We start from the raw sequence: 17083 nt of genomic DNA, 5'->3' as shown, positions 1-17083 counted from the left end.
TTTGCCAGTCCCTGCTCTACATTGTCACTGAATAAGAGGTGCGTTTTTGAGTAAATCATGTCTTTGAGTCAACTCTTGGTCTTCTGGAGCTTGTCCTTACTCTCTTGCAGTTTCTAATCAACAGGGCATTCAGAGAGATCCTGTTAAAACGTAAATCGGGTCGTATTGCTCAGATCTCTTCAGTGACTTAAAAAGCAAAGTCCTCAGAGTGCCTCCACAGGCCTAGAAATCTGGGCCTCTGTTTCTTCCTGACTTGTTCCTTCTCCTCTCTGCTTTGCTCACTCTATTTCCCACGCGCTGACACCCTTTCTGTCCTTGAATACTCTAGGCACATTCTTGCCTCCTCCTCTTGCCATCTGACTGTTCCTTCTGCTGGGAATATTCATTCCCCAGATATGCACCTTGCTCCCTTCCACAACCACCTTAAATTCCTTGATACATTTTATCTTCCCCATAAAGCCTTCATTTATTACTTAATTTCAAGTGGCAGGTGCCTTCTATCAGCCATCTCCATCTCCCTACCATGCTTTCTATTTTTTCCCTAGCACTTACCTGATATACTAGTTATTCTATGCATCTATGTAATTTTTATTTACATATTTATACTTATATTTTTTTATATTTGCTTGTTTATTTTTGTCTGCCCCCTCAATTGGAGAGAGGGTATATTCATCTGTGTTGATCACTGCTGTGTCATCACCCTACAAAACATACTGAAGAATGGTGCCTGAAATTTGATAAGGGATTAAGAAATTGGCCACATCACTAAATAGGTACACAAATTAATGAACAAATCTCCAGGGCTTCTGGATTGAGGGCTAATGAAAAGAGGAAGGAAAATGGTTGGGACAGGGTACTACAAGAAGTAGAATTTGGAATACTCTGATAGCTATCCTAATAGATAAGGTCTTGTTAATTTAGATAGTTTTTTTTTTTTTTATTTGACAATATTATATTGGTTGGTTTTGCCATACATTGACATGAATCTGCCCCGGGTGTAGAGAGCTGGCAACTAGGGACACACAGCATCAAGATTTTTATAATATATTGTGTAGAGTTCTTTTTAAGTGTGCACAGATATCACTGAAAATCTATGCATGTGTGCATGCCTCTATTACTTTATTTAGTGCTTTACAAGAGCCCCTCAAGGGCAGGGTTATAGTAAGTATCAGTATCTTTCCTTTATGATGAGGCTGAATTTGTTCAAAATTATATCATAATTTATTTGTGTCTGTGAAACTAGACTTAGTTTTTGAGTAGACCCTCCCTAGAAATCTATGACATTAATAAAACCAACAAACATGTGTTCAGCTTCCAGTGATACACATACTACCGACTCAATTATGGGCCATCCATTTTAATGAAGGCAAGAAGTGATTTAACAAATACAGAGCAAAGAGAGTATTAAGTTTTGTCCTCTGTTAATATTAGTAATGGATAAAGAGGGCTCTAACACCTTCAAGATAGCTTGAGACCATCATCTCTGTGTCATGGCAGAGGGATGTTCAGCCAGGATATTGTTCTCTGTCACTCAGAAAAATACCCATAATGGATAATTATACCTACTGAGTCGGATATGGGATATCTGGGTGATTAGGAGTCCTTGAGCATGATTCTTTCAGATGCCTTAACTACAAGATGAAGCTAGCAGCTTTGGATACTTTCAGCAGTGAAGAGTTTGGATGTTCATTTTTGTGCTGAATGAAATGAGCTTATTTCTTCTTGGAAAGCCTCCCACATACCATTTCTAACCTCTGTTTTCTGTTTGGAAAGACTTTTAGAAATTAAAGATCAAGATCAAGATCTTTCTTGGGTGGAAGAACTCAAGACCCCAGCATGGATGGTATGGTCCCAATCACATTTGTAAAAAGCAAAAGGAACCATCATCTCTGAATCTACAAGTAATTGAGAACAGGCTTCTTCTAAGGATGGGGGATATTTTTGTTTATGGGGAGAGGGTCAGGTCAGAGGGAGAATGACAGTGACTAAAACACCATTCAGTTCAGTTCAGTCGCTCAGTCGTGTCCGACTCTTTGCTACCCCATGAATCACACCATTACACACCCTTATATTTTTAATCTTTATAAGAGAAAATAAAACAAATCTTACTCAAAAAAAAAAATCAAGATAAAAATAAATCGCAACTTAACTGATACATGGAATATTTTTCTGACTTAAAAGACCATGCAGAATTAAATATGACCAAGTTCAAATCTGAGCTACTAGGGCTTCTCTGGTAGCTCAGATGGTAAAGAATCTGCTTTCTATGCAGGAGACCTGGTTTCAATCCCTGGGTTGGGAAGATCCCCTGGAGAAGGAAGTGGCAACCCATTCCGATATTCTTGCCAGGAAAATCCCATGGACAGAGGAACCTGGCAGGCTACAGTCCATAGGGTCACCAAGTCAGACAGGACTGAACCGACTTAGCACTAGCACAGTTCAAATGTTAATTTCATTTTCATGTGTATAATGGAGTGAAATCTTCAAGGTGCCAGAAAACAAGAATTCACCCTACCTACTTGAAACTGCAGCACAGCACACACACTTCAGTTACCAGTTCTGTTCATTCCACAGAATTTTCATAAAACATAGTGTTCTATATACCTGGGCTGTATCTCACTTATTTTTAAGAATTTCCAGATAACTCTTCATACATAGTGTTACAATTCCAATCTTGCCAAGTCCTGCACCAGTTACATAGAACACAGCACATTTATTCCTCTGGGTTGTTCAGATCCCAGTGAAAGAAGCATGGAGTGGGTCAAAGAGATCAGGAATCTTGTCCCAGATTTACCATAAAACAATTGTGTTCTCAGGAAAATTGTAGTTATTCTAGACCCCTTTCCTTTTCTTTATTTCCACAGAGTTGCACTAGGTGACACCAAATAACATCCCACTCTTTGCAGTGATAGCTTCGATTTTATTGGTATTCTAAACAAATGAAGACAATGACACGTGAAGCTGTGCACCATCTCTGTAACCATGTTTTTAGAGTTGCCCCTATTTTAAAAATGAAAAGATGGCTGAGCACAGAAGTAGATGTTTTGACCAGAGGCTCCAAAGTAAATGCAACTAAACCACAAGTTTTCTTCTTTCCCGAAGCTCACTTAACGGAAACATAGGCTGCTGGATATTAAGCTGTAAAGCATATTATCAGTGTATTTTAAAAGAAGCTATTCTTCTAGAATTTCTAATTAGTAGCGGCAACCCACTCCAGTGTTCTTGCCTGGAGAATCCCAGGGACGGGGGACCCTGGTGGGCTTCCGTCTATGGGGTCACACAGAGTCGGACACGACTGAAGTGACTTAGCAGCAGCAGCAGCAGCAGCAGGAAGTTTTGAAATTCTTAAAAGATCATCTGATCTTGTGAGATTTACAGATCCATTTTCCAGTCAAGCAAGTTGAATTAGAGCATCTGAACTTCTGGATGCATCTCAGAACTAAAATTCTGAACCTCTTGAGTTTTTCTTCATGCTGTCAGAAAGTCATGCTAGATAATCCTTTTAATAGGGAGTATGGATGGACTTGTATATTTTCATATAAGAAAGCACTGTGGTGAGTCAGGATGGAAGTGGAAGTGAAGCCCTCAGTCTCAGAGGGGTATTGAGCTCCTGGTGAAACAGTGTCATCATTTCTTCAAAAGAGAAAAGCAGTTATCTGAAGTTATTAACACCAAATAACTATTGATACATTTATTTGTGATCCATGTATTTACTGTACCAACTAGGCGTGTTCTCTTTGGGAAGTAAACAGCTGTTTGAGACACGGATTGTTTATTTTTGTTTGTTTTCCCACAAAGACCTGACCTTCTGATCAGGAACATCTATATTTTACTAACTTCTGGAACCACCAGCTAACACAGTGTCTAAAATGTAGCCAATGAATAGGAAATCAATGAACACATTTTTAAAGTATGGGCCAGGGCATGGGCAAATATAAATTTTTTGTTTTCAGTCATAACGTAATTGAAACATGTAAATGATACAGACAACAAGTGCTACAATATTTCAAAGAAGGCATAGAACAGATAACCTGTAAGGATCTATTGTATAGCACAGGGAGCTATGCTCAATATTTTATAATAACTTATTAATGGAAAAGAATCTGATAAAGGATGTATATTTAATCACTGAACTGTATACCTGAAACAAACATGGCATTGTAAATCAACTAGACTTCAATTTAAAAAACAGACGACAGCAAAAGACACCAAGAAGTCATAGACATTCTTATGATATTTCCATAAAGAAGCCAAATGAAGAAGAGAGAGATAGCTTTTGAATTAACCAGAGGAGGAGTCACAGAGAACCTAGGCTTGGACTGGAACTTGAGTTTACATTAAGATTGCAGTGCAGGTACAGATGTAGGTGATCACATACTCTCACTATACTGAGACTCGCTGAAGTTATGAGTCTCGTTCAAGATCCTAAAGCAAGTACATTGTGGAGTCAAAATTTTAAGTGACACCTAATACACTAAACTCCAACCAGTCCCTCCTAAAGGCAATCAGTCTTGGTGCTCATTGGAAGGACTGATGTTGAAGCTGAAACTCCAATATTTTGGCCACTTGATGCAAAGAGCTGACTCATTTGAAAAGCCCCTGATGTTGGGGAAGATTGAAGGCAGGAGGAGAAGGGGATGACAGAGGATGAGATGGTTAGATGGCATCACCAACTCAATGGATATGAGTTTGGGTAAACTCCGGGAGTTGATGATGGACAGGGAGGCCTGATGTGTTACGGTTCATGGGGTCACAAAGAGTCGGACACGACTGAGTGACTGAACTGAACTAAACTGAATACACACACACACACACATACACACACGACTGAGTGACTGAACTGAACTGAATACACACACACACACACACGACTGAGTGACTGAACTGAACTAAACTGTACACACACACACACACACAGACACACAGACACACACACACACACACACCCCAAGCCCTTTCTGTGATACTGTGTTGTCATTGAAACAGTTTTGTTTCTTTTTGGTAGATTATAGTAGAAATTGGTTCTAGTATTTCCTGCAGTAATTACTAGTTCTGTTTATCTCCTCTAGAGTTGATCTTCAAAATTTCCATTAGAATGGTTTTGCCAAAATGAAACATACAAATATTCATGATGCCTATATCCAAGTATTTCTTCTGCTGCTCCCTGCTTCTCTTCTAGGAGTATATGAACAATTCACTCTCTTGAATTATGCTTTTCCCTTCTCGAAGAATTCTCTCCTCCCTATTGGGCACCTGGAAAACCTGCTTCATTTCTGAGTCAAAACTCAGTTTACACATTATCTCTTTTGTGCTGTCTTCTCTTTAGTGTTGTGATCACTTTCCTTTTTGCTTCCATTACACTTTTGCATACCTGATTGTTGCACTTTTTTACACAAAGTTGGATTTTTTACATATCTCGGCCTCTTCTGGGCAACATTCCTTGGGACCAGGGCTACCTTTTCTTCATCTGTTGATGCAGCCTTAGCATGTTACTTGGCATGCAGTAGTTAATATAAAAATGAGATTTGAACAAATTTGAAAAGGTAGGTACATATGATTTATTATGACTTTCCAGACATTACAGGAAAAGACATTACTGTTGGTGCTGAATGTTCACTTCTACTGTAGTGAATGGTGGTGGTACTTGACTCCACTTATAATGTTTTACCCACTATTTTATGTATTTGTACCTGATATCTCTTCTTTATTTCCATCTATGTATTTTTTGCTTATCCAAGTAAAGCAGGAATGAGGGTAGGGCTAGGCTACACTTGGCTGGAATAGTAAAGACATTGTGTGATTTTTGGTGAGAAAATCTTGACACATAAGAGGTCTACATCTTTCCTTTGAGGCATATGGAGACTCTGCCTCTAAAGAGTTTTATTAGCAACTAATCAAGATGTTTTTGCACAAGACTCCTGATTAGGTATTAGTAATACTAAGAGTGAATCAGAACTAAAGAAGTTTCTGATTTGTTTTACATTGTAAGTGTAGGTTATTATTTTTTAATGCTGGGGGTGGTGGTGGTGGGGAGTGAGGGAATGGTCTTTTTCCCATCTTGATGTTTCAATCCTGTCAAGAGAGATCTTAGGGTAATTTCAGCCCTGCTTCTTTACTTACTCCACCCCAGGGTGATCAAGTGACTTATATAGGAAGCTTGAAAAGAATTAAGCGGGCATGTTTGTCTTAACTAACTCTGTTCTCTCCCTTGAGAGTGAGAGTTGGTATCTTCTGTTTCTGTCATCCTGTGTATTACTAGTTCAGTTATGGACTAGTAATTTCTGGGGTTCAGTTATGGGATCATTTCATTCAAACTGGAGTTGAAGCCAGGGTTAGATCAGTACCAGGAATATTTGGACCTCCATCTTCGCTCTTTTATCTTGTTTCTTAATTAACTCCATTCAGTTCAGTTCAGTCACTCAGTCGTGTCCGACTCTTTGCGACCCCATGAATCACAGCACGCCAGGCCTCCCTGTCCATCACCAACTCCCAGAGTTCACTCAAACTCATGTCCATCGAGTCGGTGATGCCATCCAGCCATCTCATTCTCTGTCGTCCCCGTCTCCTCCCACCCCCAATCCTTCCTAGCCTCAGAGTCTTTTCCAGTGAGTCAACTCGTCGCATGAGGTGGCCAAAGTACTGGAGTTTCAGCTTTAGCATCAGTCCTTCCAATGAACACCCAGGATTGATCTCCACCTAGATGTCATTAAGGTGTTGTATCTGTTGTACTTGCACAAATGCATCATTTGGTGTGTTACCTGGAAACACTGAGAAATAAAAAGAAAGGAGCAGACTTTTTGGAGAGGAAAATGTCCACATGGGAATGTTTCGGTGCTTCCATGCAAGGTAGTCTTGTGCCTTGGTCTTTAATGTGTGGTGGGATGTTGGGACCTTTGGCTATTTGAAAATACTTCGGCTTATGCAGTTAACTGCAGAAGTCGAGAAAAGGTTTAATGTGTGCTGTGTTAATTTCCGGTACCTGCTGTAACAAATCAGCATAAACTTGGAGGCTTAACATGATAAAAATGTACCATCCCACAGTTCTAGAGGTCAAAAGTCTGATTTCAAGGTGTCAGTAGGGCTGCACTCCCTAACGGCGTCTCCTGGTCTCTTGAGACGAGGTGCACTCCTTGTCTCTCTGAGCTTCCGTGGTTAGCAGCTTCCTGGGCTTGAGGCCCCATCACTCAGTCTCTGTTTTCACTCCCGGTGTATGTCTGTATTTTTCTTTCATCTGGTCCAAACTGCCCTCTGCCCTTCTTGTTTAATAAGAACAATTGTCATCATATTAAGAACCCACCTGATTAATACAGGATGGGAATCCCATCTCAAGATCCTTAATGAAACTTGCAAAGACCTTTTTTCCAAGTGAGGTAACAGTAGAATTAGAACATGAATATATCCTTTCAGGGGTCATCATCAACCCACTACACCAACAATAAGACTCTGCAGTTGGCTGCAGTTTATTGCAAGAGAGAGTGGCTGTTTCTGTCAAGCCACTTAAGTAAAGGTCTGGCATAAAGAAAAGGGGCCCTAGGGAATTGCAGGTGGCTGAGCGAATGCCTGGAGCAGAATGAATAGGGCAACTGGAGGGTCTTTAGTATACAGAGAACTTTACCCGGCTCTTAACTTTGGGGTGGGCAGAAGTTTACAGGGCAGGAAATACTCAGGAAGCTGCTCACCTTGGCTTACTCTTCAGGTAGTTTTTTCCCAAGCAGGCTTGACTGAGACAAAGACGTAGTTGTAAGGAAAGTATATGTTACAGAACTTGTCAGCATTGACACGTATGGTTACCATAGGCTCAAGTTAATCCCTTTACATGTGGATCCAAGCTGACATGGAATTTGTCAGTTACCGTGGAAAAAGAACTGTTCTCTAAAAGGCAGGCTTCTTTGGTCTATGCAGTTCCATAGCCAGAGGCAGTGAAAATGGCTATCGTGCCATAGGACCATAGAATCTACACATCATAACTGGAGGTAAAATGTTACTGGATAGAACCCATAATCAGGTCAGTACTGCAGGGGGAACAAGACCATCAGAGAGGAAGGATAGCTCAAGAGTCTATGCGTGATAGGTGCTCAGGGCTGTGCACTGCACACGGCAAATTCATAGCGACCAATCAACCTTAGGCCAGAAAAGTCCTCCTGGGTCTAAGTTTGCAGGTCAGGAATTTCAGATAAATGGCACAGACTGATGGACATCCTAGTGAGGCTAAAATCAAAGAGACTTTATCTTTCTTTCCAATGCCATTGAGTTTCTGCTATGTTCTTTGATAATTTCTGTACTGGATTCTGGGAATGAAAATGTGCCCAGTTTCATTATTCTCGGAGTGGGGACTGGCTTGCTTTTGAGATTTTTTAAATTGTGGGCATAATAAACTGATAGAACAGCCAAGATCCTGAGAGACCAGGCCAATGTCAGTGACAGAAATCCAAGCTGTAGATATGGAAGGCTCCCTCAGGCCACTGAGACACTGAAAGCCCTACCACTGAGAATGAATTAAAACATACATTTGGGAGGATTATTTCTGGACATTTAAGGACTTCAGATTTTTTACCTAGCATAACAAGGAAACTTGATTTAAGAAAAAAAGTGAGGTCTTCAACTTTGTTTTTCTTTCTCAAGATTGCTTTGGTTATTGAAGGTTCTGTGTGGTTACATATACATTTTAGACTAATTTCTTCTATTTCTGAAAGAATAGGGGATTTTGATAGGTATTGCATTAAAATGTAGATAGCTTTGTGTAATATGGACATGTTAACATATTAAGTCTTCCAATTCGTAAACATGGGATATCGTTCCATTTATGTCTTCCTTAATTTCTTTCAATAACATTTTGTAGTTTTCAGTGTGCAAGTCTTTCATGTCTTTAGTTAAGTTTTTCCATATTTTATTATTTTTGATACTCTTGTAAATGAAATTGTTCTCCTGATTTCTTTTTTAGATTGTTAATTGTTAGTGTACAGAAGTACAAGTAATATGTGTATTCTGGTTTTGTATTCTGCAAATGAACTGCTAAGTTTATTAGTTTTACTAGATATTTTCGTGAAATCTTTAGCATTTTCTGCATGTTTTTTCAGTATGTTCACTTTCAGCCGAAGTGTATCCTTAATTCTAGCTGACATTTTCACTTCCATCTTAGGTTTTCATCTTTTAAAAAATTATTTTCCCATTAATTTTTTAATTTGTATAATCATATTTATATTTTGGCTGTTCTGCGTCTTCATTGCTGGGCACGCTTTTCTCTCGTTGTGGCACAGAAGTTACTCTGTCCGCAGTGCGTGGGCTTGTTGTGGAGCACGAGCTCGAGGGCGTGTGGGCTTCAGTCGTTGTGCTGTGTGGGCTCAGTTGTTGTGGCTCAGGGGCTTAGCTGCTTCGTGGCGTGTGGGATCTTCCCAGACAGGAATCAAACCCAGGTCCCCTGCACTGGCAGGCAGAGTCTTTCCCACCGAGCCACCAGAGAAGCCCCTTAGCCTCTCACCTTCATTCTCAGTGTATTCAGGCTGAGTTGGGGATCTCTCTTGCTCCTCTTCCCTGTACCTGACCATGCCTAGAATAGGAGGTGCCTCTACGAACCTGTGTTGATTTATTTTAAATGACATAAGTGCATGTATATGTTCATTTCCCTCTGGAAAAGGGGGTTCCATTCCATAAGATTCGAACATCAAGTCTTTAAACTTCACTGAACCCATAGATTAATAAATAGTTGCATAATTATCCTCCTCTCGGAGAGTCGGACACGACTGAGCCACTGAACTGAACTGATACCACTCTAAGATAATCATATCGAAGTATGGTTATTAATTAATTGCAAAGAAATAATAGGCAAAGAGAGAGAAATTGATTCTCAAAAGAAATTCTTCCACCAAAGTAAAGACTAAAGGTCAAAAAGTCAAATTAATGTGGTATTTGTGACTATTCTAAGTGATACAGAACTCTGACAAGAAATACTGCAGTGCTGATTGCTAGTATCATCTTTTCACTCTCCATTACAGTTGTTTATATTATTCTCATGAGGTTTGACTTCAGTTACCAAGATTTTTATAATCGTCAAATTATAAAAACAAAAACCAAAATATCTTGAAATGCCAATACAAAGAAAAATGAGTCAGAACATGAAAAATGTTTTAGACAAGTTGACAACGTATATTCTTTGCTCATTTCTGTTTGAGACAAGTTCCATCTTATTCACACCCACATGTACAATACACTGAATAAAATACAACCAGTCACCCTATGGTGATGAAAAACAAAAGACAGGATGGTTCTAGAAATTTCTTCTGTTTATTCCTAGTATCTCATTGTATCTGGCAAAATAAGCATGTTGAAATGTTCTCCGAATTTTTGTGTTTTATAATAATTTGCTTATTTATCTTAATGTAAATATTAAAAATCTTGAAATATTTTAACAGTTGGCATAAGATTTCCCCCACCTATTTTCTCTAATGTTCCCTTTGCCTCCTATAATGATCTTTTAGGACAGCCTGCATATACCACTCACATACTCCCCAGACTCTACAGCCCCATACATGTGCAAAAATAGCTTCTAGGGATGGATTCGAATACATTGGATTGAATTAGGAAGGCTACAGAATACATAGTTTTTCATCTCAATATTTCAAAAATACCTTTGGAAATTTTGCACTCAAGTTTGAGTGCAAATTTCATCGACTTCCAAGTGCATTTCAGGTATACTTAGGTATGTCCAATAAAATGGTGGGCTCTATTACTGGGGGACTATTTAAATGAGCAAGCGAAACGATATCAGCAAAAGGATATATTATAACCAAAAGGCAGATATCATGGGTCAATCAAGCAATCCCAGAAACATATCCACACATATAGGACAGTTAACTTACAAAGCCAGTTTAGAAGAGAAAGGATAATCTTCTTGACAAATGGTGCTGAAAACATAGTACCTGGGTAATATCCATAGATATCCATATGCAAGACTATGAGTTTTGATCCCTACCTCACACCATATAAAGAATTAACTAAAAATAGATCAAAACATAAATCTGTTAAACTTGGACAAAATCTGTTTGACCTTGGTTAAGCAAAGTTTCCTAGAGATGACACCAAAAACAAGATCCATAAAAAAAAAAAAGTGATAAATTAAGTTTCATCTTTGAAAGACATTATTAATCAAAGAAAAGCAGCAGATTGGAAGAAAACATTTTCAAATTATAAATTTGAAAAAACTTATATCTGTAACACAAATAGAACTCAAAACTCAGTGACTAGAAAATTTAAAACAAAATGAGCAAAAATATTTAAAAAGAGATCTTGCCAAGAAGATGTATGGGTGTCAAACAAGTACATGAAGTTGCTCAATGTAATCAGTTATTAGCTAAAAGAAAAAGCCACAGGACATAGTACTGCACACCTGGCATACGTGCAGTGGCGTGCACACCTGGTATGGCTAAAATTAGAGTCAAGCACACTGAGTACTGGGGAGGCAGTGTAAACATTGGGAGTGTTACACCCTGCTTGTTGCTGCCGTTGTTGTTCAGTCACTAAGTCATGTCCAACTCTTTGTAAACCCATGGACTGTAGCACGACAGGCTACTGTGTCCTCCGCTGTCTCCTGAAATTTGCTCAAATTCATGTCCGTTGAGCCAGTGATGCTGTCTAACCATCTCACTCTCTGCCTCCTTCTCCTTTTGCCCTTAGTCTTTCCCAGCATCACTGGGGGTGGTCTTGATCCCTGTCTCCTGTACAATGCTGCAAACCTCTGTCCATAGTTCTTCAGGCACTCTATCAGATCTAATCCCTTGACTCTGTCACTTCTACTGTATAATCATAAGGGATTTGATTTAGGTCATCCCTGAATGGTCTGGTGCTTTCCCCTATTTTCTTCAATTTGAGTCTGATTGTGGCAATAAGGAGTCCACGGTCTGAGCGACAGTCGGCTCCCGGTCTTGTTTGTGCTGACGGTACAGAACTTTTCCATCTTTGGCTGCAAAGAATATAATCAATCTGATTTCAGTATTGACCAGCTGGTAATGTCCATGTATAGAGTCCGGAGATGTCAGGTGAGCAGCAAACTAGAAGGGCCATTACTAGGTGACAGTCTCACCAATGGATTCAGGAAGGCTTTTTCAGCTTTGAGCTCAACACAGAAAGTGAAACACATTTGGGGATTGAATTATTTACCGTGCTTGTCCCTGCTGCTCCTGAGAGGCAACCTCCAGGGACAATATTGGGCCAGAAAGCAATGCAAAATAAAAGGAAGAGAGAGTTTCTGGACTCTACTCCATTTTTTAAAAATTATATTTATTTATTTAGCTTTGGCTGTGCTGGGTCTTCATTGCTGCATAGACTTTTGTCTAGTTGCCGCAAGCAGGGACTACGCTCTAGTGTGGGCTTCTCACTGTAGTGGCCTCTCTTGTTGTGGCTCCCACCTTCAAGAGCACAGGCTGAATAGTTGTGGCACATGGACTGAGTTGCTCCAAATCAGATGAGATCTTCCTGAATCAGGGATCAAACCCATGTCACTGGCAGGTGGATTCCTTACCACTGAGCCACCAGGGAAACCCTCTATCCATTTTTGTATAACAGCTAAAGAGGATCTTCTGTGAAGACCAACCTGTATCAATGCTGCACTAGGAATCCAAAATCTTGGATACCTATGACTATTTAGAAAGTTTAAGTATATGTGAGAGCCCTTTGACTATCCTGATTCACTGTTCACTTTGTTGTAAATGTTGCTAACAAGAGACCATGAATGTTATTATTTTATCTATAAACATTTTTAATTAAAAATAATTTTGTTGTTTTTAATTAAAAATAATTTTATTCACTTTTAATCCCATTATAAATGTTTCTTTTTTAATTAGTTTTTACTGGAGTATAGTTGATATACAATATTGTGTTAGCTTTTGTAAAGTGGATCTGTGATACATAGACATATATCCACTTATAGAAAAAGAAGTATAAACAATAACACGACATTCTTTTACAAATTCACATACAGTTTGCTTGGCCTTCCAAGAGAATACTGGAAATATTTTCTTGAAAGTCATGCCAGAGCCATTTTAGCTCCTCTTTGTTTCCTATTATTTTTCAGATAACATGACAAAATTTAGTGAGTTTTGATTGAATCAGAGGATTAGCAACTGAACAACAACAACAAATTAAGATTTTAAATTCCCTGTACCTAAAGAGGAAAACTGAAATTGCATTACCAGATCAAATGCACAACAAGGCAGAAACAGAATGACTTCAGTATTGAGGGCGTGAGGAGAAGGGGACGACAGAGGATGAGATAGTTGGAGGGCATCATCAACTCAATGAATATGAGTTTGAGAAAATTCCAGGAGATAGTGAAGGACAGGAAAGCCTGGCATGATACAGTCCATGGTCGCAAACAGTCAAACACAACTGAGTGACTGAACAACAAAAACTTCAAAATGATAAACTTAAAAACAAGTGAGCAAACTGGTTCTCAAATAAAAAGGAGTCTGTTCTTTAATAGGATTTGAAGGAAAAATAATATCCTCAGACATGGGATCATGTTTCATTCCATAGGAAGGAGACCGGATGCCAGAAATGGAAGGTTTTCAGTGTCATCCAAGTCCACTCGGAGGCCCCTCGTCCAGGGTTCAGCATCCCGATCTGTTTTGGTTACTGTCATTGTTCAGTCACTAACTCAGGTCTGACTTTTTGTGACCCCATGGACTGTAGCAAACCAGAGTCCTCTGTCCTCCACTCTCCCCCAGAGCTTGCTCAAATTCATGTCCATTGAATTCGTGATGCTCTCTAACCATCTCTCATCCTCTGCTGCCCCCTTCTCCTTCTGCCTTCAATCTTTCCTAGCATCAGGGTCTTTTCCAAATGAGCTGGCTCTTGGTATCAGGTGGTCAAAACATCAGAGCTTCAGCTTCAGTATCAGTCCTTCCAATGAATATTTAGGGTTGATTTCCTTTAGGATTGACTGGTTCGATCTCCCTGCAGTCCAAGGGACTCTCAAGTCTTCTCCAGTACCACAATTCAAAAGCTTCAGATATTTGGCACTCGGCCTTCTTTACGGTCCATCTCTCACATCTGTACATAACTACATGATACATTACTGATCCTATGTATATAATAGAAAACCTAGGCTTCTCAGGTGGCTCAGTGGTAAAGAATCTACCTGCCAACACAGGAGACGCAGGAGATGTGTGTTCAATCCCTAGGTCAGGAAGATCCTTTGAAGTAGGAAATGGCAACCCGCTCCTGTATTCTTGCCTGGAAAATTCCATAGACAGAAGAGCCTGGTGGGCTACAGTCCATGGGGTCACAAAGAATTGGACATGATTAAGTAACTGAGCATGCACACACAAACGAGAACTTCTATACAGCTCAAGGAACTCTACTCGGTGCTTTCTGGTGACCTAAACAGGAAGGAAAACCTGTTAAGAGGGGATATTTGTACATGTAGAGTTGATTCACTTTGTTGTACAGTAGAAACTAACACAACATTGCAAAGCAACTATACTCCAATAAAAATTTTTCATAAAAGAAAAAAAAAGACAAAAATACAACATCTGGCACAGAAGATTAATTCAACCACTGTCCTGGATATGATCCTAAAGTAACCTTTCATTTGGCTCCTCCTCCGCCCTGGCACAGTGTGGGAGCAGTTCTGCCTCCCCAGGAGCCTGGTGGGATGTATGCATATAATGTCATCTAATCTAGGACAAGGGCACCAGGAATATATAACGGGAAAAAGATAGTCTCTTCAATGAAAGGAAAAGGAAAGTTAAGTCGCACAGTCGTGTTCGACTCTTTGCGACCTCATGGACTGCAGCCTCCCAGGCTCCTCCATCCATGGGATTTTCCAGGCAAGAGTATTCTTCGATGAATGGAAGAATAAAACTGAACTGGATTCTTTTATTATTCCATGTATAAAAATCAACTTGAAATGGATTTATATATATCAATTCAGATCAGTTCAGTTGCACAGTCATGTCCAATTCTTTGAGACCCCATGGACTGCAGCACGCCAGGCCTCCCTGTCCATCACCAACTCCTGATGATGCCATCCAACCATCCCATCCTCTGTCATCTCCTTCTCCTCCTGCCTTCAATCTTTCCCAGCACCAGGGTCTTTTCAAATGAGTCAGCTCTTCGCATTAGGTGGCCAAAGTATTGAAGTTTCAGCTTCAACATCAGTCCTTCCAATGAACATTCAGGACTGATTTCCTTTAGGATGGACTGGTTGGATCTCTTTGCAGTCCAAGGGACTCTCAAGAGTCTCCTCCAATACCATAGTTCAAAAGCATCAATTTTTCGGAGCTCAGCTTTCTTTATGGTCCAACTCTCACATCCATACATGACTACTGGAAAAATCAAAGCCTTAACTAGATGGACCTTTGTTGACAAAGTAGTGTCTCTGCTTTTTAATATGCTGTCTAGGCTGGTCACATATATATATACACATATGACCTGATATTCCTGAAACTGTAAAACATAGAAGATGACATGGGAAATAAGTTCCTTGGCATTGGTCTGCCAGTGCTGTACAAAGCAGCAAAAGCAAAAATAAACAAGTGGGACTACATCTAAAATAAAAGCTTCTGTACTGTGATGAAAAATTAACAAAATGAAAAGGCAGCCTATGTGATAGAAGAAAATATTTGCCAACCATATACCTGATAATATCTAAAATATAAAAGGAACTCATGTGACTCAAGAAAAAAAGTAACAAATTTTAAATAGATATTTATAGATGTATTTCCAAGAAAGGTATAAAAATGGTCAACTGATACATAAAAAGGTGCTCGACATCACTAATAATCAGGGAAAACACAAACCAAAACCAAGAAATATCATCTCACACCTATTAGAACAGCTATCATCAAAAAGACAAAAGATAACAAGTGTTTGGAAGGATGTGGAGAAAAAAGAATCCCTGTGCACTATTAGTGGAATGCAAAGTGGTACAGCCACTATGGAAAACAGTGTGGAGGTTCCTCAAAAAGTTAAAAATACAGCTATCATATGATCCAGCAGCCCCACTTCTGAGTATATATTCAAAGAAAATGAAATCATTATCTCCAAGAGATATCTGAACCTCCACGTTCATTGCAGCAATTTTGACAATAGCCAAGAATGGAAACATCTAATTGTCCATCTACAGACCAAGGGATAAAGAAGATATGATATATATATATATGGTAGAATATCATTCAGCCATGAGAAAGAAAGAAGTCTAGCCATTTGTAGCATCACAGATGGACCTTGAGGGTATTGTGCTTTGTGAAGTAAGTCAAAGACAAATACTGCATTATATCACTTCCATTTAAAATCTTAAAAAGTTAAACTCAAGAATCTTATGTACATCATAGTGATTATTGTCAACAATTTGAATTAAATACTTAAATTTGCTGATAGAGAAGATCTTCAATGTTCTGGCCACCAAAGAAAAACAGTAATTATGTGAGTGGATGGAGGTGTTAGCTAATGTTATGGAGGTAATCATTTTGCAGTTTATAAGTGTATCAAATTAATACACTGTATATTAAAAAGCAGAGACATTACTTTGCCAACAAAGGTCCATCTAGTTAAGGCTCTGGTTTTTCCAGTGGTCACGTATGGATGTGAGAGTTGGACTATAAAGAAATCTGAGCACCGAAAAATTGATGCTTTTGAACTGTGGTGTTGGAGAAGACTCTTCAGAGTCCCTTGGACTGCAAGGACATCCAACCAGTCCATCCTAAAGGAGATTAGCCCTGGGTATTCATTGGAAGGACTGATGCTAAAGCTGAAACTCCAATACTTTGGCCACCTCATGCGAAGGGCTGACTCATTTGAAAAGACCCTGATGCTGGGAAAGATTAAGGGCAGGAGGAGAAGCGACAACAGAGGATGAGATGGTTGGATGGCATCACTGACTCGATGGACATGGGTTTGGGTGGACTTCGGGAGTTGGTGATGGACAGGGAGGCCTGGTGTGCTGCAGTTCATGGGGTCGCAAGGAGTTGGACACGGCTGAGTGACTGAACTGACTGACACCTTAAACTCATACATTGTAATATGTCAATTATATCTCAATAAATCTGAAAAAGAATTTAAAGAGTACGTGCATGCTCAGTTGTTTTGG

The sequence above is a fragment of the Moschus berezovskii genome, chromosome 9 (genome assembly GCF_049115385.1).
Source record: "Moschus berezovskii isolate FMDL1 chromosome 9, NW_MosBer_1.0, whole genome shotgun sequence".
NCBI lineage: Eukaryota > Metazoa > Chordata > Mammalia > Artiodactyla > Moschidae > Moschus > Moschus berezovskii.
This window is presented reverse-complemented; position numbering follows the sequence as displayed.